The sequence below is a fragment of the Lichenostomus cassidix genome, chromosome 24, assembly GCF_008360975.1.
Source record: "Lichenostomus cassidix isolate B80296 chromosome 24, HeHo_3.0, whole genome shotgun sequence".
Classification (NCBI taxonomy): Eukaryota; Metazoa; Chordata; class Aves; order Passeriformes; family Meliphagidae; genus Lichenostomus; species Lichenostomus cassidix.
The window spans coordinates 6166112-6188250 of record NC_139504.1 but is presented as its reverse complement, the minus strand read 5'-3'; the positions used below and the strand labels follow the sequence as shown (position 1 = coordinate 6188250).

General features: G+C 52.0%; 1 long non-coding RNA gene across 1 annotated transcript in view; it reads right to left on the bottom strand.

The window, feature by feature from the left end:
• LOC146427603 (uncharacterized) overlaps positions 1-21358 on the bottom strand; it is a 55214-nt gene extending 33856 nt beyond the window's left edge. Inside the window, exons 1-2 of the long non-coding RNA XR_014856381.1 lie at positions 21258-21358; positions 8171-8281 (exon numbers count right to left, since the gene is read on the bottom strand). This is a non-coding gene — a long non-coding RNA (uncharacterized LOC146427603). The remainder of the gene's footprint in view (positions 1-8170; positions 8282-21257) is intronic.
• Between the last annotated feature and the right edge of the window lie 781 nt (positions 21359-22139).

Genomic DNA, 22139 nt, shown 5'->3' with positions numbered 1-22139 from the left:
TGTTACCAGCAAGGCTGCGAGCTGTTTGGAGGAGCCAGAGCTGGCCCACTGCGAGGAGGAGCATCCTGTCCCTATCGCTTTCCCAGCCCTGCATCCCTCGGAGGATCTGCCGCGTTATCCCGGCGGGAACACCCGAGGGAATCCCGCACCTCTCCGGTCCCTGCAGCCGCCTGGAGAGCTCCGGGTCCTTGTCACCCACCTCACACCTCTAGCCACCCCTCGTTAGTCACCCTCCGGCACTGTCCCGGGCAGGGCTGTACCCAGGGAGAGCCCTGGCTCTGCCCTGTGACTGCGGCTGTGACAGAGCGATGAGCATCATCCCCAGATCGCTGCAGAGCCACCAACATTGTCCCCTCTGCTTCCCAAAAGAAACACGAGCTCAGTCCAAGGTGGTGCCTCAGGCTGGTCACTTTGTCGCTGCAGGGCTACACCCGCTGATCACTCCTCTGCCACCACTACCCTTCCAAGTGTCTCAGTAAAAGCAGAAAATAGCGCAGTAAAGTCGAGTGGAAACAAATCCAAGGGGGTTTGGCGGGTCTGACTTATGGAAGGAGATGAAGGAATGGAACACACCGGCCTGGAGAAGAGGAGACATGTATGAACCTCCTGTGCTCTCCCTCCTGGAGCAGCCCCACGCTCCAGCTGTGGGGACACAGAGATGGAGCTGCAGGCACGGATGTTTCCAGCTGAATCCACCTCTCCCCAGGCAGACAAACAGGTTGCTTTGTGGGGTTTTAATTTCCTCCACCACAGAGCAGCCTTGTGCCTTCCACACTGGGAGCCTTTAAAGACTTTGGGAAGCAATTCCAACGCGTTCTGTGGGCACAGGGAGATAACAGAAAGCTCTCAAGGAACCCTCCGTGGCAGGGAAAGTTCAGTTTAGTGGTGCTTCCTGCACTCACCGGGGTCTGCGCCTCAGCATCCCACCCACTCCTCATTCCCGAGAAGCTGAATTACTCTCAGTGTTTCTCTCTGATGAAGCACTCAGGGTTGAGAAGCAAAAACAGACCAAAAGTCAGCCAAAGCCCTTGCCACAAGACAGACAGAAACAGATCTCTGGCAGCAGGGTCTGCTCTGACTCCTGCAAGAGGGGGGAGCAGGCGGCTGCTCCTGCACAGAGCCCACGGGCAGAACGGCTCTGCCGAGCTATTTTTAGCCCCAACATTGCGGAACAAGAAGCAGCTCCAGGCAATTGTCTGTTTTCTTTCTATTTTCTCCCCTTCTTGTCTCTTTTCTCAGATTTATCCCCCGGGAGCCAGCAGAGAAGGGCTGTTTCAGGCGGGGAGGAGGAGGCTGCATTTCCTCAGCACTGGTTAGGGACATTCCAGCCACCACCCTGGGGCTCTAGCTGCTGCCCTGTGGGATCACAGCCGCAGCACAGCCGAATTGAGCTGTTTCTCTTTCCAGAGCACAGCAGAGGAGGGAGGGAGGGAGGTGTCTCGCACTGCGAGGAAAATCCACCCCGTTCCTGCTCTGCCTTCGGATGCAGCCGCAGGTGGAAGAGCTCAGGTGAAGGTCGCCAGTGGGATGGAATGTGAAAGCAGCCTGGCACTGCCCTCCCGGAGCATCCCCGTGGTGCTGAGGGGCTGTGGGGGATTTGCAGGGAATTTGGCTGCCGTGTGCAATGCCAGCAGCAGTTCTGTGCCAGCTAATTGCATCCACATTATCTCTGGTCCAAAGAAAAAGCTGATTTGAGCCCTGTTTCTATGGGAAGTGGCATTGCTGATGCACAGCCGTGCACACGCTCTGTACTAGCCTCAGACAGCACGACTTGACATGAAACAAGCCTACACAAAAATAAATTGTATTGTATTTAAATATTCCTTAAGTCATTTTAATGTATTTAAGTCTTAATTCATCTTCTCAAAGTCCCTTTTCCCTACACTAATGTGATGTATTTGACAGAAAGATGAATGACGTTATTAAAGAGCCTCTCTGGCAAATTTCAGTAATAAAATCTCCCCTTCCCTCCCGCCTCTCTCCTTTTCCACAGACACAGACCTCTGCTTCCTTCTCTTCACAGATTATTTCTGGTTTCTAAAAGGGACTCCAAGACACCTCCTGAATCCTCCCCATGTGGATTATTTAACCTCTCATGCCCACGTCAAGGGAGAGGACCTGGCTGTGCTGTGCCAAGTGACCTTGGTGAGAGGAACCTGCACACATTCCCGGGTACCCTCCATCCTCACCAGGACCCTCAGCCAGATGGTGTGAAGGCATCAGGGACACCCAGACCAAGCCTGGCCTTCCTCCACACCACCACCACCTCCGAATTTACACCCTGCTTCCCCATTCCATCCTGATTTATCATTTCCAGCATGCTGGGGAAGTCACACACACATTAATCATCCCAGCTTTTAAACCATCCCCCCTAAATCATTTCTCCTGCTGGGAACCATTTGCCCCCAGCACTGGGCAGCCCCTGGATGATCCCCAGCTGGGATGGTTGGGCTCCAAGCCCCATCGTCACCAGCATGGCCATGGCTCTGCTACCTAACAGAGAGAGGTGACACAGGGAGAGCCTTGTGAGGTCACAGCCAGGTGGGAAAGAAGGGGAATCCCTCTGTCAGCATGATTCCAAGGGCTGGAGGGGCAATCCTTTGGTTCAGGCAAGAAAAAGGCACCCTGGACCCCAAATTACTGCCAGGGTAAGCAGAGCATGTGGACAGCCTCGGAAGAGGGGATCTTGCTTGCTGCCTCCAGCTCAAGTCCTGGAATGTCTCCCAGTGTCTCATGTTCCTGATACATGAGGGATTTTATTTCCCAGGCTTTTCCCTTTGCAAGTTTTGCCCTTTGCCCTGAACAGGAGGAATTTTACTAACTTTATCTTCCAAACCCTGGTGCACAGAAGAGAGCAGAATGAAAGGATGTCATGACCTCATCCACCTGACACGAGCAGCAGAGGCAGAGGCTGCACACTGAAATGCTCCCATTTTTGCCCAGGATGGGTGGAGTGGCAGCCACAGAGCTGTCAGAGTCCTTGCTGGGGTTCCCAGCTGGGCTGGAGGCTGGAAGCAGCAGCACATCCTGGAGTCCTGCCCTGATCCCACAGGCTGGGCTGCCAGAGAGGGATAACAGATGAAAAGGGGATTGCAGAAGCACCTCAGTGCCACTGAGCCATCCGGGGGTGCCAGGCTGGTGGGCACAGCCACAAGCTGCCCCCAGGAGTCCCAGCAGAGTGGGAATTTCCATGGAGAACAGGCTCTGCCAGGCACCAGGTCACACTGGGTGAGACCAAGGTCAACTTCCTCTGCAGAACCCTCTTGCTGGCAATAAAGACGAGATCTGCTGCTCTCTGGCTGTTTAGACTCTCCAAAGCTTCAGTGATCTACCTAGATTAGGCCTCAACAAGCTGAATTTCTGCTCCAGGTAGTGCAGCTGCTCCTCGCTGAATAAAACATGTGCTCACGCTGCTGCGCCCCGAAGACGAGCTCCAAGAAACCTTTTATTTCTCTCTCTATTCATGCACACGCTGATTTTTTTGGCAAACGCCTGCAAAGAGGGGCCCAGCTTGTTGTTCCTCTCAGCTTATTCCATGCAGGGAACGATGCTGCTGTTTTCCTAAGCTTCCCATGCCTCAGGAGTGCTGAGCCACCAGTGGGTCCTGCTCTGCGCTGCCTTCCCAAGGGATGCATTCCCAACGTGGAGCCACACGGGGCTGGGATTGCTGCTGTTCCCAGGTGGTCCTGAGCATCAGAAGAATGACAATGCAGTGATGGTGGTGGAAATGGAGCTGTAATCAATGGCCATGCCAGGCAGCTCCGGGATGGGATGGACATTCCAGCCCCTGCCTGTCTCGGTTTGCCAGGGGAGCAGCTCGGTGTTCTGGGCTGTGTTTGCACACCCACAGCCCTGGGAAAAACATTATCCCTGTCCTCTGAACTAGCCAAGGAGCCTGAAACCCCTGTGCAGCTCTACAGCACGAGAGAGCCTTTCCATAAACATGCTGAGATCTGTTTGGCATCTGCTCCCATAATGACACAGCAGCTCATTACAGCCTGTGACATCCCACTGTAAACAGAACACTGTGCAACCCTGTAATTTCGGGAGCTGGATCAGGTACTCATGTGCTTTGCATAATCCAAAACACAGTGGCTTTCAAGCTGAGTTTTCCTTTTCTTTTTTATTTCTCCTTTTTTTTTTCTTTTTTCCTTTTTTTTTGCTGGCTTTCCAAGTCTTCTCTTCTGGTTGACATGGTTACAGGATCCTGAGGATGGGGTAACAGGAGATACATGGGTTTGGGTAGACACAGAAACCCACTGATGCCTCCTGGAAAAGCAGGGAAAGCAGGAAAAGCAGGCTGCCTTGAGACAATTCAGCTGCTTCATCTTCTTCCATGTCTCTCCCTCGGTTTCTTATTTCCAGATAGAGATTCACATGAAGACATCACTTTCTTCCCCGAAGCCTTCCACCCACTGCTGCCTTTTCCCTGCCCAATCCCTTAATTCTCTGCTTGTGCCATCATCACCACCTTGCTGTGACTCACTACTGTGGCACAGGAGACCCAAGTGGGGACAGATCTGGTGGTGGGAGTGAGTGCTTACAAAAAACAGAGAGATGCAGGCAAAATTGTTCCTAAATTGAACGTTTTTCACGGTTCTTCCAAGCAGTGTCTGCAGTACTTTAAGATTATTCTCTCCCGGGGGGCTTCATAAAAGCTGTAAATACTCCAAATAGCTTTCAAGGTTGGCCTTGTGACAGTTCAGTTCCCGAGAAAATTTATGCTAATGTGCTGCTCCGTCACCATCCAGGAGCCCTTGCTGCAGACGCCTTAGTGCCTTCGAAGGAAAGATTTCAGATGGTGGTGTTTTGCTAAAAGTTAAATACATCCAGGCTTTGAAGCTGAAATTGCCTGGTGAAATTCCACCATATCCCATCTCCAGGGGTTGTTTAAAGACTACAAATCCAGTTTTCCAGGAGCTCTAAACCCTGCTGGGGGTGGATGGGAATGGGATGCTCATGCCCCACATGCACTGGGCAGCAGCACAAGCACCTCCAGCCTGCTGAATTCCAGCTAGGATCTGTTTTCACCAGCTCTCCCTTTCATATCCATGGAGTTGAGGCCATACAGCTCCAGTCTCACAGAAAGCAACAGAGACAAGGAGCTCTGGAAGTGAATTTGTTCAGACAGAGGAGCAGGAGGGTGTAAATCCCGTGCAGATTGAGCACAGCACACCCTCAGCTCTTTGCCTTTACTGAGGCTGTAGGCATTAAAAGGGAAAAGAGAAATAAACCAGGGAGACACACATGGAAGAGGCAAAGCCCCAGTGGGTTTGGGGCTGCTGGAGGTGACCCCACATGGCTGGTGGAGGAGCAGCCAAGACTTCTCTTCACAGCAGAGCTCGTGGGCAAGGCAGTGAGCAGTGCTGGGTGCAAAGGGAGGTCAGTTTGCAGCTCAGCCCACTCCTGAGGCAGCACAGCCATGGCTGTGGGGATGTCCTCAGAGGATCTGTGTTGTCACCTCACCAGGAGCCCCAGGCTGAACCCAAAGTTTGAGCCATCTTCCCTTCTGAGATGGGTTTGCAGCTCCCCTTGGTGGAGGAAAGTGGGGGGACAAGGGACAGTCTGCCCAAAAGTGGGAAAAGGTCTTTTGGATTCCATGGAAAGAGAAGTCCTCACAGTCCTCCCCAGAAGTCATTTTACCAATTCAGAAGTTCACAGGGTTTGGGGATCTGTGTATGAGTCTCCAGTGTGGGATGCTCTTTACGGTTGTCTCAGTACAGTGGTTTCTGCAGTAATGAAATTCTTCCATCCTGGTGAAAGACAGAAGTGCTGAGGTTGCACAGAATCCCAGTTCCTCCAGGAGCTGCTGCTGGGTTCAGTTCTGCAGCAGGGCTCTGTTCAGGGGGCTGGATTAGTGCTGAAATTCCTCTCTCCACCCTTCTTCTGCAGTGTCCTTTGCTATCAGCCCCTGCTGCTGTCCATGATTGATATTTGGCATTAGGAACACACACCCATCGCTCTGTTTCCCAGGAGCACATCCACCAGAACCTGAGAGCCACCTTGGCAAGCGGGGAGGAGGGAAGGCTGGGATCCCCCAGGGATCCTGTGGGTTTGGGGAGAAGGGGGAGTTAAAGGTTTCCAGCAGAGGAAAAGCCTCCTGTGAAGGTGCAGCTCCCTAACTCCATGGGAATGATGCTCTGTGCCCGAGGGAAGGTCTGGCTGCAGCATCCCACCAGGGCTGGACTCAGCCCTGGAGCAGACCCAGGAGTGGCCAGAATTAACAGATCTGCATTGATTTTTTGTTTAATTCCCCATTTATTACCGGGCCGTGGATAGAGATTAACTTCTGTTGTTTGGTATTTATTATTGCTTCACCTGCTTTCCAACGGCAACCCGAGGTAAATGAATAATGAACCAGGAGCTCTGCCTGCCTGTGCTGTGGTTCTGAGGAGCCCTGCACCTCAGATCCCCAGGATCTGGGATGCACCTTGGATCCCTGAGGCTCTCCCTGAACCCAACCCTGCAGCAGTCAGAGCAGGCTGGCACCTCCCTCCCCAGGCAGATCATTAATAATCATTAATATGCATCCCTGCCATGCCCTCGGCCGCTGCTGGAAGTGCTGATCCTGATTGATCCGAGCCGCCTGGGCTGAGCTCCGCTGGGCCCTCACGTAATAAGTGCAACACACTGCAAAGAGGGGAATTACTCTTGACACTGGGATTATATCTCTGCCAACAGCATCAATATTCTATTAAAGATATGTGATAATATAACACTAATTGCCAATCGAGGGCCATTAAAGGCGGCCTGCAAACAGTGCTTCGATCTCACCTTTCAGATTAAAAACACCGCAGTGATTTCCTGTTCCTTGTGCTTTATTCCTGTGTTTTCTGCCCATGCATAATGCAGCAATGCAAACTGCCAGGCAGTGCCCAGGCAGCTGCTGCCTTCCCCTGCCATCCAAGGGTAAAAGCTGCCTAGGCCTGGGAGGAGGCAGGAAGGATAACAATCATGTCCAAAAGCCAAGAACAGGGTGGGGAGAAAGTCCTCTCCATTCCCATTTGGCCAAGGGACTGAGGACATCATCACAATTGGCCATGACTGAGCTGGGGGGAAAACACAATTTGTGTGGGAAGAACCAGGATCAGCCCAGGCCTGCCAAGGTCTGGTGATTCCTCACTGAGCCTTTGCCTCTGCCAGATCAGCAATTCCTCATCTCCAGAAGGAGCTCTCAGTGATTTACCACTCCCTCTGTGCAAGGAACTCCAAGGCTGGAGTGTTTCTGGAGACAGAACAAGCCAGCTTGGGTCTTCCAAGGCTTCTGGGCTTGGAGACACTGGCCTGAATTTAAAGATGTTTTTTATTCCTTTTTTTTTTCCTAAGGCTATGGAGGGCAGACAGCCCACGCCAGTGGTCACAAAGCCAATGAATTTAAAACAAAGAGCATAAACTCCAAACCCCTCACCCTGCAGGGGCAAAGCTTCCTGAACCATCCATCCTCAGTGTCCAAAGCTGTGGAATGTTTTGCAGGATGAGGGACTGAAAGACAAAACCAGGCTCCTGGGGCATCCCCACCTGCAGCAGGCACAGCCCTCTTGAGATGGAGTTCCTGCTGAGAACAACAAGAGCATTCCAGCCGAGGAGAGAACACCTTCCTGCTGAGAAATGGGAATTAGGGCTGCCTCCTGCTCCCAGCTGTTGTTAATGGCATGGCATGGCTCGGCAATCCTTTTGGAGCACAGAACTGAGGAGCTTTTGTTAAATAAATGTGTAATTGTGGAGTAGATGGACCTCCCTCGGCAGGGCACAACAGAGGGGCAGCATCCTCCACATAGCCAATGCCTCTCCAGGGCAGCCTCGGCACTGGGAACTCTCTGAACATTTATTTCCAGAGGTGCCAGATGTGCATTATTGTAATGAGACACAGGAATATTCTCTCAGTTCTACCAGCTATAGATTGAAACCGCAAAGAGAAATCGTCTGAACCTCCATCTGATCAATCTTGTCAAAACATGTTCATTTAATCCCTTACAAATGAAAGGAAGATGTGTTTAAAATGTCATCCTTGGGGTCTGGGAGCCCTGTTCCTATAAATCAGTCAACCCGGGTAAACCGTGTTATTTAGGAGCTCTGTGACAGCAGACGTGCCAGAGACATTTTTAAACTATGCACACAAGGTTTACATCACCTCAGACATAAAATTATTCACTCTTTCCTTTCGTCTTACCTTTCGATGACTAAGCAGCAGCACGGGAGGAGACGGAGGTCACACAGGGACACACGACTGGCAGGGAAGCAGCTCATGGAGACCCCAGGAGTGACAACCTCACAGATGTGCCTGGAGGGACAGAGAGATGTGTCAGGCAGTGCTGAGAGCTCAGCCCTCAGCTGGCTCTGCTGCCAGCACCCAGGTGTGCCCTGGGGACACGGACATATGTGGTGACACCACGGTGACACCACCCCAGCAGCAGCAACCCGGGGAACACAGCTGCCCTCACTCATGGCAAGGTCACTGCACTCCAGCAAGAAAAAGCAGACAAACATCAGCAATCTGGGAACATTTTCTGTGCTGCCTCCAGGAGGGATTGACCTCCCAGCCCAGCCACAGGCTGGAGAGAACTGGGAGCAGCAATCTGCTTTGCACCTCTGGGTGAGGAGCTTCACCTCCTGACCCTGGTTTGGCCCCTGGCCTTGGTGCTCTGCAGCCCTGATATCCTTCCAGCTGCCCAGAGAACCTCCCAGCACATCCCACAAGTGCCCCTCAAGACCAATTCCCAGGGGATCTGGGGGGTGGGCTGGGCTCTCCTGGGCCACCCCTGCAATGTCCATTTAGCAGTAAAGATGTTTGACAGCTGTGACAATGGACAGGGATTGGTTGGGTTCTTTATTGGTCCTGAAGGTGCTTATATTTAAAACAATTTGTTAGGCTCCCCATGATTTACTGCTGCGCTGGAAAATGGGGCTGAGTATTGATTCTTTGCCTTTTCTATCGCAAATGGGTGTAATGTTTTATAGTATGTCAGAATAATAGCAGTGGGCACTTTATCAATGTCAAATGTTAAAAATGATCAGCTATTGTGATGTAGGAGATTAAATATGAAAGCTTGATGGGTATATAAAAGCAAAATGGCAATAATAAAGGGATTTTTTATGTTCAACTCGTTGCTCTCCCAAATCTACCTGGGGAGCGATTAGAACCAATGTGCTGATCAGTGACACATCGCCATGGGTTAAAGGATGGCAAAGTGCTGGCTTTAATTCCCAGGGAGCATTTGTGTTGCCCATCTGTTTCAGGAGCCAGAAGCTGAACCCTGCCCTTCCCTGCCAGGACTCTGCAGAGTTTTGTGTCCTCTGAGTTGTGCATAAACCCAGAGCTTGGAGCTGGGATACCCATTAGGCATCCCAGAGCCAAGCAGCCTCTCAGCCCCTTCTCTCCCCAGAGGAGCTGAACCACCAGGTGCACAAAATTCCTTTCCAGAGCAAGGCACAGACACAACAAGGCAGGTTTGGTGCAGAGGGAGCTGCAAAGCCTGACGGATTCAGGGCAAACAGACCCCTCTGGGTGATGAGCCCAAAGCAGACGAGAAAATTGCATGTTCCTCAGTGTTCCCACACTCCTGCAGCCCAGACAAGCAAATTAATTGCAGAGTCACTTAATGCATTGATTGGATGAGATGCAGGAGCTGGTGCCAAGCAGTTGGCGAGGACACGACCCCGGGACCACAGCGGGATGCAGCTCCCACTAAAAGTGCTTGGCAGGATGTGAGCTACACCTACACGGGATTTTTCAAACTCACAAAGCGAAGACCTTTCCATGAGAACATCCTCAAGACTAACTAGTCCTTAAATTTTTAACATCTGAAGCACAAGCATCTGTGCTTTGCTGAGCACCGAGCGCAGCCCGATGAGCGGAGCTGGTTTCAGCTGGCTGCTCCAGCAGCTGTGCCAGAGCCCGCTGAGCACAGAGAGGCAGAAGAAGCTGTTTCAAGAGCAGAGAAGAGCTTCCTGCAGCACAAGTGCAAGGTGGAAACCTCAAGAGGAGTCTGGACTCAGTGAGCAGGAAAGATCTTCACCTCTTTACCCAACACAATGCTCACCTCAGGGCTTCCTCACTGCCCTGTGGTCTCATGCAGAGGAATTGCTGCAGGTCTGTCAGCAGCCACCTCTCTGCGGCCTTGTTATCTAACACTGCTAAAAATAATCCTTCCTCCCTGCTCCTGCCCTCTCTGCAGCACTCAGACCTCCCCTCAGCACTCAGAGCCCCAGTGCTCCCCACGTCAGCCCTTTTACAGCCACGGCAGGGCCTAATTCCTGCAAATCCTGCTCCTGGCAAACACCAGGCCTCCTCAACAGCCTGGCTGCCCTCAGCTCCTTGACAGCATGGATGGCATGGTGTGTGTGCCATGATGGGATGGTGTGTGTGCCATGATGGGATGGTGTGTGCCATGATGGGATGGTGTGTGTGCCATGATGGGATGGTGTGTGTGCCATGATGGGATGGTGTGTGCCATGATGGGATGGTGTGTGTGCCATGATGGGATGGTGTGTGTGCCATGATGGGATGGTGTGTGCCATGATGGGATGGTGTGTGTGCCATGATGGGATGGTGTGTGTGCCATGATGGGATGGTGTGTGCCATGATGGGATGGTGTGTGTGCCATGATGGGATGGTGTGTGTGCCATGATGGGATGGTGTGTGCCATGATGGGATGGTGTGTGTGCCATGATGGGATGGTGTGTGTGCCATGATGGGATGGTGTGTGCCATGATGGGATGGTGTGTGTGCCATGATGGGATGGTGTGTGTGCCATGATGGGATGGTGTGTGCCATGATGGGATGGTGTGTGTGCCACGATGGGATGGTGTGTGCCATGATGGGATGCCAGATGTGCCATGCACTGTCCCCACGGCAGCAGCTGTCAGCGGCAGCAGCAGGGTGGGGGCCGGGGGGTTTCAAAGCTGGTTCCTGGCAGGGTGACAGCTCTGTGGGCTGGCAGCTCAGCTCAGCTCCTGCGTCTCGGCCCAGGAGCAGAGCCAGAACGACGCTGTCGCTGGCACAGCCGCGTTTGCTGCAGACAGAGAAGCTCCCGAGCGCGTCCTGCCCGAAGCCCCGCGGGGAATCAGCTGCTGAGGCTGGTTTGATCCATCCCCCGAGAGCTCCTGCTCCCCACGTCAGACAAACCAGCCAGAAAGAGGAGGGAAAAACTCCAGAACTCGATCACTAGAGGCGACTCCCCCTAGAATCATTAATGCTCTCACCAAGAAAGCACAAAAAAAAAAAAAAGAAAAAAAAAAAAGCCCAGTAATTCCTGAAGCTTGGACTCCAATTAATTTTTTTGAGTTGTCGTAAGCAAGAGGAAAAAAATCTGCACGGGCAGGACAAATGTTCTCCTAATTACCTAAACACTTTATTAACCAATGCTAATTAAAGCATTTCTTGGAGTCTGACAAATGTCTGGAATTACTCAATTTAGAAGTTAGTTTTGTCTCCTGTAATTTATACAGTGATGGAAAGTTGGGGAGGGGGGGAATATCTTTCAACTAATGTTTTTTTTATTAAAGCTGACAGCAATAATTAGTTATTTGCTACTAATGGGGTGGCCCCTGGAGGGAAATTTGCTGAGATGGATGGCTTGGGCTCACGCCAGCAGTAATTGGTCTGAGCCTTGGTCAGGCCCTGGCAGGGCATCCCGAATGCAGCCAGCACTGCACTCCACACCTTCCATCCCAGCCTCCCCAGCAGCTCGGGAGATGGAGCTGGCAGGAATGGCAGCAGGAAATGAGAAGTTGGGAATTACAGCTGGGGGTTTTCAGGGAGCTCCCATTTTTCTGTGAATTAGAGGTTTGTGTTGTGCCACACTGGTGGAGAGCTGCTGGTGAGTAGAAGGGATCCACAATAAAAAGTTCATTTGTTTTCTTCCAGAGAATATCTGGTTGTCTTTTTCGGGGGCCAATGGGGAAAGCACTGGGCCTGGATGTAAAGCATTGCCTGATAATGGGAGAGAAAAGAGAAGAGAAGAGAAGAGAAGAGAAGAGAAGAGAAGAGAAGAGAAGAGAAGAGAGAAGAGAAGAGAAGAGAAGAGAAGAGAAGAGAAGAGAAGAGAAGAGAAGAGAAGAGTTTAATGCTGAGCAATTACCATGGGCTTTTACCTCACTGTTTCTCTTCACTGGAGTCAACTGACTACAGCTCCTCTTAAAAGTAGGTTTTTGGTTTCCACAGACACAGAAAAAGCCCCGATCACGGGAAACTAATGAGCTCTGCAGGTTCAGAAATCAGAATGCAAACAAAGAGGATCCAGATTTTCTTTTCATCTCCTTTTTTTTTTGAGCTTGACATATAATTTCGGATGCTCACATTGTCAATACTGTTTGTTTCTCATCCTTCCTATAAACTGCAAATGATCCAATTATAGAGTAAAAGAAACAGAAAAGGGGAAAAGCAAGAGGAACAGAATAATCTATGGGGGAAAGAAAGTAACTGAGATGAAAAGCTAATGAAACAACAAATCCAAAGCAGTGTGGACAAATCAAAGGGGGTTTGGAGTCAGACAGGGAGGGGAGGGCAAGGCCAGGATTCAGGTGTGTCCCTTGGCCTCCTGCATCTCTGCCTGCTCCAGGCTCCTTCCCCTGGCTACCTCCTGAGCCTCAGTGCATTCTGTCACACAAAGGGGACTTTGTGGCCCCTTTGTGGCCCCTGTTCTGGCCCCTCCTGCAGAACAGATCTGGCCACGCCGTGTCCATGGCCCAGGGATGCCATTCTGTGGGCTCAGACAGAGCAGCCAGGGAGATTCTCTGCAGCCTGGCATGGAAAGATCTATTTTCCCTCTCCCAGGAGAGGAGAAATCTGTCACAGGCTGAGAGCAGCGCTGAAGCTGAGAGGTTAAGTGGGGAGCCTTGATGGGCACAGTAATGCTCTGCTGTTCCATGGCAGGGAGAGACACTAAAAGCCCTGATTCCAGACAGGGCTCAGTGTCAGAGCCATGGGATGAGGTGTTTCACATTGCCTGACCCTGCTGGAAGCACCACAGCCTCCCAAACGTCCCAGGCTGGGTGCTAGCTGCTCTGTCTGGCTGTGCTGGCAGCCCTGAGCACCTTTCCCAGCCCTGCCCACACCATGGCATCTCACCTCACAAAGCCTCTGCACACCCCAAAACCTCTCACAGCACCCCTGAGCCCCAAACCATCGCCATGAACCCAAAAGGTGCCATCCCAGCCCATGGCACCCCTGCCTACACTGCAGGAAAGGCACATCTCCCCTTCCTCCCCTTGCTCTTCACTCCTGCTTTTCCCAAGGCAAGTCTCCCTCATGCTGCAGAGCCCTGGAGGCACCAAAAAGGCAACTCAGGAGCAAAAAAAAAAAAAAAAAAACCAAAAAAACCCACTTTATTTTAAAGCTTTTAAGGGAATATTGTGAAGAATGGAAAGGGGTTTTGATCTTTCTTTTTTCCCCAAACTCTAAAAAAAAAAGCAAAAAAAAAGCTTTTAAAATAAATAGCTGACAATGTCTCTTATTTGAGTAATTCTTTGCCAGCAATAAATGTGTCACTCTAAAGTGCTTTATTTAGAAATAAAAAAAAATGTTTTTCTTTGTAGAGTGCTCCATGTTACAGCAAGTTACAGGCTGGGAACGAAATTCTCCTCCTCTTGCTGCATCCTCCTCCCTGAGAGATACATTCATATATTCTCCTATAATCTGATCTAGGTTATAAAAATATAAAAAAAAGAGAAAAAATAGAGAGACATCTGGCTCTCCCACACATCTGACATTTCCCTTTATGCCTGGTTTAACTTTTTTATGACTGCCTGGGTTCGCTTCATTGGAGAATTTCTTCCTTCAAATGAGTTTCCTGTTTTATGCTGAAATTTTCCTTTAGACAAACCTGGTAATTTTTCAAGTTAAAATGTGTATGTTTTAAGCACTTAGGAAGTTTAAGGATCCGACTGACGGGGACATAAATCCCAGTTTATTCACGCTGGAGTCCCTGTGTCTAACTGATCCTTTAAAAAAAAAAAAAGCAAGAATGAGCCTGGCATATTTTTCACTTGTTTTACAGTAGGGGAAAAAAAAAGCCTCATACTGTCAATCCAGTGAGTAATTTATTAGTGCCTGCTCACACTTCCGAGCCTTTATGTGCTAATCCAGGGAAGGCAGCACTTCCTCAACCCTTACTCGTTTATAGGGGATGAAAAGGGGGCTGGCGGGGTCTCCCTGCTTTGGGCAGCTTCTCCTCAGGGCATGGATGGGGAGACCAGGGGAGTTCTGGCTCTGCCCACCTAAGGTGGTGCTGAACAGCGTCAAACACTGTGGCAAAACTTCAGTGAAGAGCAAGAACGGAGATTTGGAGAGATCCCCTCCTCTTCCTCCTCCCCTGAGCCTCACAGCCCCTCTGAGCATCACCCCAGCACCCGAGCAGCCTCCTCTGCACATCCCAGACAGACATCGGCATTTCCCCTCTCCATCCTGTGCCTGGAGCTGGAATTCATCTCCCTGCCTGTTGGCTGCTGAGCTGCCTGCCAGACAAATCCCTATCCCCTTCCCTCCAGCTAATTCCACCGCTGGTTCTGGGGGAAAGCAGCTGGGGAGAGCCTGTGTGTGACAAACACACTTCCAAATCCAACCCGGTTCCTCCGCTGGGAACAAGGGATATTTGCTGCTGATGGCTGGGGGGCTGGGGGGGTCCTGTGTCCCCCTGGGGGCTCCTGTGTCCCCCTGGGGGCTCCTGTGTCCCCCTGCCCGCTGCAAAGTGGCCTTAGGAGAGAGCGGTGGTGGCCAGGGGGACTCAACTCCAGCACAGGCTCAGCTTTCAGGCTCCATCCAAATGCCTAATTAAATTTTCAGAGCGCTAACTGCTCGGGATCCAACACAAATAGCTGCAGAAGCCAGAGGAAAAGCAGGGAAAGGACGGAGGGGGGTCGGGGGGAGATAGGAGGGAGAAGCATAAAACAAATAAATTAATTAAACAAATAAACAGGGAGGGAAATAGCAGAGCGAAAGTAAACTAAAAGCAGCAGCAGCCCTGGCCGCCGGAGCACTCATTAGCCGCGGGAGAGGAGGGAAGTGTCTCGCTGTCTGGGGCTGTCATCCTTCATCCTGACGAGCACTTAGGGAGTCGCGACCCCTTTCAGCATCGCCATACAGGCAATCAGCCCCTCGCATCGGTCACCGCATACCCGCCTGCCGCAGGCGCTCGCTCGGGAGCAGGGATATCATATCCCCGCGCAGCAGCCGGGGGGATGCAAGGGGGAGGCTGCTGCCCACGCTGCCCCTGCCAGGCTGGGCGGGGAAGAGGCAGCACAAGGCAGGAGCAGCCCAGCCGCAGCCCAGGGGTGTCCCGGGATGCCCCCAGCCCCGGGAGAGGCGCGGAGCAGCCGAGCTGCCAGCAAACGCTGGGTTTGAAGGGGAAAATCCAGTGCCACAGCCAAGGAGGAGCCCGGGAGCATCCCTGCCGGAGCATGGAGCGGCTCGGGGTGTCACGGCAAGGGGGGGAGGACACGGCAATCCTGGGCTTGTTCCTGTCAGGTTCACGGCGACACAGAGCCAGCAGTGTCACTGCTCCCTCTCCACGGAGCCGCAGCTCCGAACGCACCGAAACACCTCTGGATTTCCTCCGCAAACATTGCTTGTTCTGCTGGACTGTTTGCTCCTCGTCAACACAGGGGAAATTCGTCCGGGTGCTTCAGCACCTCGAGAGCAAACAGTCTGTGGTTATTCAAGAAAAAAAGCAAACACTTCTTCCACCAAAACGCAGAGTTGAAAAAGACAAGGGAAGAAGGGATGTGTCTGTGAGAGAATGCAGAGCATCAGGACCACCCTGGCAGTGCTGGCACAGTCAGCTCCGTGCTGGGGCAGCTGGGGCTAGGGCAGCACACAGGTCTGACTGGCTTTGCCACAGTCGTGCCCCTTTTTGGGAGCCTCTGCTCAGACCCATGGCCTGCATGGGATGTCACAGCCTGCAGGCAGAGCCACCCCAAGGCAGCACAGCTTCAGAGCCACTGCTGCTACAGCTCACACCTTTAATTTTATTTATTTCTTTCTCTACTTTCACTGAAAAGAAACTGAACCTCTGTTTCAGTTTCCTCTGATTCCATAAAGGAATATCAGTTACACTGTGAGTCCAATTTATTCTTTTCTATGTATTCATTAAATCTCAGGTTGTTACTGCGCTGTTTAATGGAATTGATGGTGTAATTAAGCTACAGGCAGACATTAACCACCAGAACCGTCAGGGAGGTTTAGGATCCTTTACTGCTCTGTTCCTGGTGTTATATGGCTCCTGGTTTCATAACGATGACTCCAGCCAGTTACATCCAAATATCCCTTGGCCTCTTCAGAATGAGTCCAGCCTTACCCCAGTGAGCCTCAGCTTCAGGTTTCATAACGTGGGAATGATGATCTCATCCCATTGCTGGAGGCTGCAACAAGGGGAGCAGTCTGGGACAGTTTGCAAATCACTCTGAGGTTCACCAAGAGGCATCAGCTCCTCAGACATGAGCAGCTCTCACACGTGTGAGTGTCTGACCCCATTTTCACTCCTGTGCAGCGAAGTGCATCCAGTTTGACTGCTGACAGTCCTGCCCAGCACCCTGCTCTGTGCCAAAATCCTCTTTTCTCCCCCACAATCAAACCTGCCCTGGTTCCTTCCCTCCTCGTCGCGAGAAGCACAAATCACAAATCACAAATCACAAATCACAAACCACAAATAATCACAAATCACTGTCCTCGTGGGCAGAACAAAGGAAGCACTGAAGATCTCAGAACCTACTCATCCCAGCAGTGCCTCCCTCCTCCTGGCCTTGAGCACTGCCCATGCTCCTCCAGCACCTTTGGCTCCACCAGGGATGATGCAAACCCCCTGGCACATCAACACTGCCCTCTGGAATTTGCCTGCACCAGGAGAACTGGGATTGGGCTCTGCCAGCCCAGGAGGAGATGTCCAGCTCCGGGTGGAGGCTGAGCAGAGGGAATGTGGGCAGCACCCACATTCCACAGGAACAGCCACAGCTCTTCCCTGCTCCCTGCCAGAGGCTGAACCTCCCAGAGGCTTTGGGGATGGAGGTGAGGCCATAATCATAACTGCCTTTGCGTTCCGAGATCACTCCCCAGCCTTATCTGCCCGGAGATATCAGCATCTGATCACACGGTAATTACCAGGCCAGATTTGCACTAATTGGCTCTCTGGAGTGAAGTTACCTCCGATCTGCATGTCCTGGGTGCTCAGCAGGCAGCGATTTACAGCCCAACAGGTTCGCTGGGATGATCTAACAGGGATTAGCTGCAGCCACCAGCCAGGGCGCCAGGGACACTTGCCAGACTCACGTCTGCAAGCTTTAGGGAAAAGACATGGCTTTTTAGGGAAAAACGGTGTCTGTGGGCTCTGCCACCATCTGTGCACTGCCCAGGTGTGCCTGCAGGTCCCAGTCTGCCCATGGTCTGCTCTGCACAATGGGATGAGATAAAAACGTGGTGGTTTTCCGAGGGGACGGATCCAAGCCAGGGGTGGGTGTGCTGTGGGAAAGGAGGGTTCCTGTGCCTGCCTGCAGGACAAGGAGTGCTGGAGGGGATCCTGGGGAGCATAACCCCAAGATTGATGGATTCCCCCAAGATTCCCCACACCCCAGTGCTGAGGGAAAGGGTCTTCAGCCTCGGAGGCTCTTTGCCCTCCCTTGGTGGCCAGTTCTGCACTGCTCCTGCAGCCACCCAGCAGCAGATCTTACCCCACCGAGCTCAGCTGGTATCTTCTGGTCCTTTCTGGTATCCTTGGAGTGACCAAATGCCACCATTCCATGTCTTTTTCTCTTGTTTTTCTTCTGTAATTGTGTATGTTTCGGAGGGCAGGTTTCTCAAAGGCTCTCCGAAAAGGAACCCACTGGTTAAACATGGAAAATGTTTCTTCTGTTTTACTGCAGCTTCAGCTGAAAAATGGAGACTAAGGAACATCATGCAGAGAAGCCAAGTTAGGGGTTTTTTTTACTATTATTTTATAAATCAGTTTTCTTTACTGAAAACACCTCAGAAAGTCTCCAAATCATCACCTGGGCGATGGGAGTTGGTAACACGGAGAGGGGGCTCTTCTCCAGGGCAGGATTTTTAATAACTTCCTCACCATGGGAGGCTGTTAGAGAATCTCAGCTGGAAGATTTTTTTCACCCAGCTGGATCTTGCATTCTTCTTACATCATTAACTCACTGAGATAATTTCTGAAGAGGGGTTTGTTAGGAGTTGGTTTGATTTCCTTCCTGACAAACCTTCCAGGTAAATCTCGGTGCTTTTTTTGTTTTCCAAGGGAGAGCAAAGTCTCTGATGTGACAATCACTGTGTCCTGCCAGACCAGCACGCTTGTCCCTGGGTGGGGAATGCAGATGACAGATTTTGTGGCTCCTTTGGGGCAGGCAGGGCTCTGCCTGATGGATCCTGGCTGCTCTGGTGAGTGTTTTTCTGGGATGCTGCAGTGGTCCCGGCAGTGCCAGGGCAGCAGCAGCAGCTCGGAGCCTCCCAGTGCCTCGTCCTGCTCCTCAGCTCACGCTTCAATTGGCAGGTTGGAGGCTGAGAAGAAATGTTTCTTTCACAGCACATTACCAGCAATCACAGTCTTTCTTTCTTCTTTATATCTAAAGAAATCCTCGCTATTGCCAGGGCCAGAGGTCAACGCTTTCCTTTCTGCTGCTCTCACTGCCTCACATCTGCTCTGCTTCTGCTCTTCCAGAGCTCTGAAGTTTGTAACAGGTTGGGGTTTTTTTTCTTGTCTTCAGCTGAGCACTTGGGATTCGATTTTTTTCTTTATACTTCCTTTCAAGAGCCCTGCAAACAAGAATCCAGACCCAGGACCATTTGGGTGCCCATCCATCTCCTGAACCCCGTGAGTCTGGCCAGGCTCTGCTCTACCAGAAGTAACACAAGGTCATATTTTAAGTCCATAGCAAATTATTGCTGGAAAATGACCCTGCAGCCATGAGTTTCCCAGGTAATCCAACTGCATTGCTTTTAAATGAGTTGCCTTTTAATTCTATCAAGAGCTCGCTTGATCTCACAGCACAGGGAAGGATAAATATTGCAACTACTCCAGGAAACAAAGTGGCTTTGGCTCAGAAAATATGCCTCGGGGAAAAATTGGTCTGGCCTGGCTGTTATGAATGACCCAGGTGGAGAGGGAACGGGGAAGTCTCTGTCGAGGGCTTCTCCCCACGACTCGTCCCTGGCTGAGGGATGACTTAGGAGTGACAGGGGAAGCTGATCTCCATTAAACCCAAATCGTTTGTCACCGCGCAAGGAGCAGTGACAAGGAGGACAATTAGTGCGAGCAGGAGGTGATGTTTATGATGTGGAGCTGTGCCCATTAGCCAAGTGTTTATCAGCTGGGTGTTTGCCCATCCCTGAAGGGCAGTGAGGGAGTTTGGTGGGGTCGGGGAAAGGCCTTGCCATCCTTCTCCAGAGCCTCAGCTTTCATTAAAGAGATCATAAAAGTAGAATAATAAAGCAGTTCTCAGCTGTCACTTGTGGCAAAGCCATCCTGAGGCAGCTGATGCTGCCTGTGTTTGCAGAGCTTGGACCAGGATTGCCCAGAGGAGGAGAGCCAGAGCCTGGGGTGGGCAGGGGATGCCCCAGTTGTGGGTGAGGGGTTGATGCATCACTGTAGTGTGGATTCTGCAGTTGTAGCCACCAAAGAGCCATTGCACCGTCACTGCTTTTAATGCTCTGGGGCACAGGAAGGGTTTAATTTCCTTAAGTGCAGCCTCATTTTGCAGATTTGGCTCAGAAAATGGATTTATCCAAAGCAGAACAAAACCACGGGGTCACTCTGAGAGCATATGGCACATCCTTCCTCCCCAGGAGCCTTGAGCCACTTCTCCCCAAAGACCCACTGCTGGCCTTTGCCACCTCATTCAGCTCTTCCTTTCGAGGAGCAGAGGAGTTTCCCCCATTTGGCACAAGTTGTCATCCTGCTCAGCCTGAATTTCCCAGCGAGGCCGAGGCAGAGACCTTGGCTTCCCAGAGACATGTCCCATTTTCTGCTTTCTGCTCCGGCAGAGCCAGGAGCCTGTGGAGAGCACGAGCTGCGGCGTTCCTGCCCAGAGCTCCTCTCCAGCAGCCTCCACTGGGCTCCTGCTTGTTTTTGCTGTACCTGTGGGTGGATGTGGGAGGCTTTGATCACCCGGGATTACTGCAGCATTATGAGCTTTCAAACAGCAGCGCTGCTCTGGATACAAAAGTGGGTCATGTACGGTGCTGTGCCTGGATGGAGGCTTTGATGCACGGGGAAAGGGGATGCAGGGATGGGCTGGGGCATGGCTGTGTGGGGAGGTTCAACCTCAGGTCCTGGGTGTGCTGGCAGGGCTGCCCGGGGGCTAAAGGCTCTCTGTGGAAGTGGAGGATTGCCTGTTTCCAGGGATGTGGAGGAGATGAGGGCGATGGAGGCATGAAGAGGCTTTTCCTCCTCTCCCCAGCCCTGCAGTGGTGCATGGCACAGGAGCTGCCAGGAGCAGGGAATCACACATTCCCTCAGATGTGTTCTCCTGCTAATGAAATAATGTAGGAGACATCGTTCCCCGTCACTTCCACTTACACCCCCCCCGTGCCAGAGCCTGCCAGCATTCCCCTTCTGAGCAAGGGTAACAAACCTCTGCTAAAAAGAAAGGCCATTAATAATAATTACCACAAAGAAGAAAAAAAAAATAACCCTCTCTCTTTCTCTCTCTCTTTTAATGAGTCCTAAAAAAAAAAAAGTTTCTTAATTGAAAAGCTTTCTACTTTGGAGGTAACTCCAGCACTTCAGAGCAGCCCAGGCAGCACCAGCAAGCAAAGATGAAACAGAGGAGTTGGTCAGACAGTGCCTGACAGGGGCTGAGGGACTGACCTCAAAGCCAGGGGCACATGGACACCATCACTGACATTCAAGGAACCACCAACAAAGCACTAATTGGATTGGAAGGAGGCGGCAGGTGGAAAGAACTGAGGGGAAAACAGCTCTGGAGCAAACATCATTAGAAAGAGAAGTCCAGGCGAGGAAGAGGAGCGGGTCCTGTGCGGCGGGTCCAAGCAGAGGGTGGCTCTGGGAGATCCCCCAGCACTGCCTGTGCCCATGGCGAGGATCAGCAGGCTGGGATCTCTCCTGCTGCCTCTGCAGGGGCTGCAGGGGCTCAGGGGGATGATGCTGGAGCAGGGAGAAGAACCTCCATGGCGTGGGAGGATGCAGGTGGCTCCCTGAGTCCCCACAGGGTTTTATGCAGAGCCTGTAATTCAATCCTGAGCAAAACTCATCGAGGGCAGGGAGTAATCTGCTCTCATCTGGAAGGGGCCTGAGGATTTATGAACCCACCTGTCTGGGGCTGAAGTGCCCTCCTGGTAAATGCTTTGCTAAGCGTGCGTTCATCTTCCTCCCTGGCAGAGCCGTGCAAGGACAGGCAGTGAGAGCAGGGCAGGCAGGAGGGACAGCAGGGACATCAACCTGGCTGGACGATCACTCTCCATTCCAGGACTGGGCACTGACCCACAGGGGCCTCAGGACAATCAATTAAACCATTGCTGTGGTGCAGGAAGGCCGAAAGCCACCAGCCATCCACACGCCTGGCACCAGCTCATTTCCTGTTTCCAGTTCCTAGCTAATGAGCTCTATCAGCTGGCAAGACAGCCCCACTGCTGGAGCATCCCCTGCCCCCATCCCAGCGGGTCATGGACAGTGGCCACAGACACGTCACCTCTCGGCCAGGAGGGCTCATTTCCGTGCCTGTGCAGGGTGGCTGCTCCTCCTGCGGTGTTCACAGCCTGGCAGCAGCCCAGCCCTGGGCAGCAAATGCTTCCACTGAGGCTTGATTGATGGCCTCACATTTGGCTACTCACCCGCCGGATTAATGAGCCGTGGGATGCAGGATGTGGCATCGTGCTCTGCCTCTGTCCCCACGGGTGACCCAGAGGGGACACCCCAGCCCCGTGTGCCTGCAGTGCCACTGCCCTTGGCAGCCCATCCTGCTCCCTGGGTGCTCTGCTGGGGACTGGGAATGGCTGGAACCACTCAGGACACCTTCAGACAGCCCAGTGTTTACCAGATAGGAACACCCAGCATGGGCTCGGCACCTGGACACTCTGCTGTTCCTCTCCCAACCATTTCTGTTCCTCTCTTTCCAATTTTTTGTGCCCTTGACCAAGACAGCCTAATTATTGCACAGCCCAGACAGAACTACCAGAAGCCCAAAGTACCCAT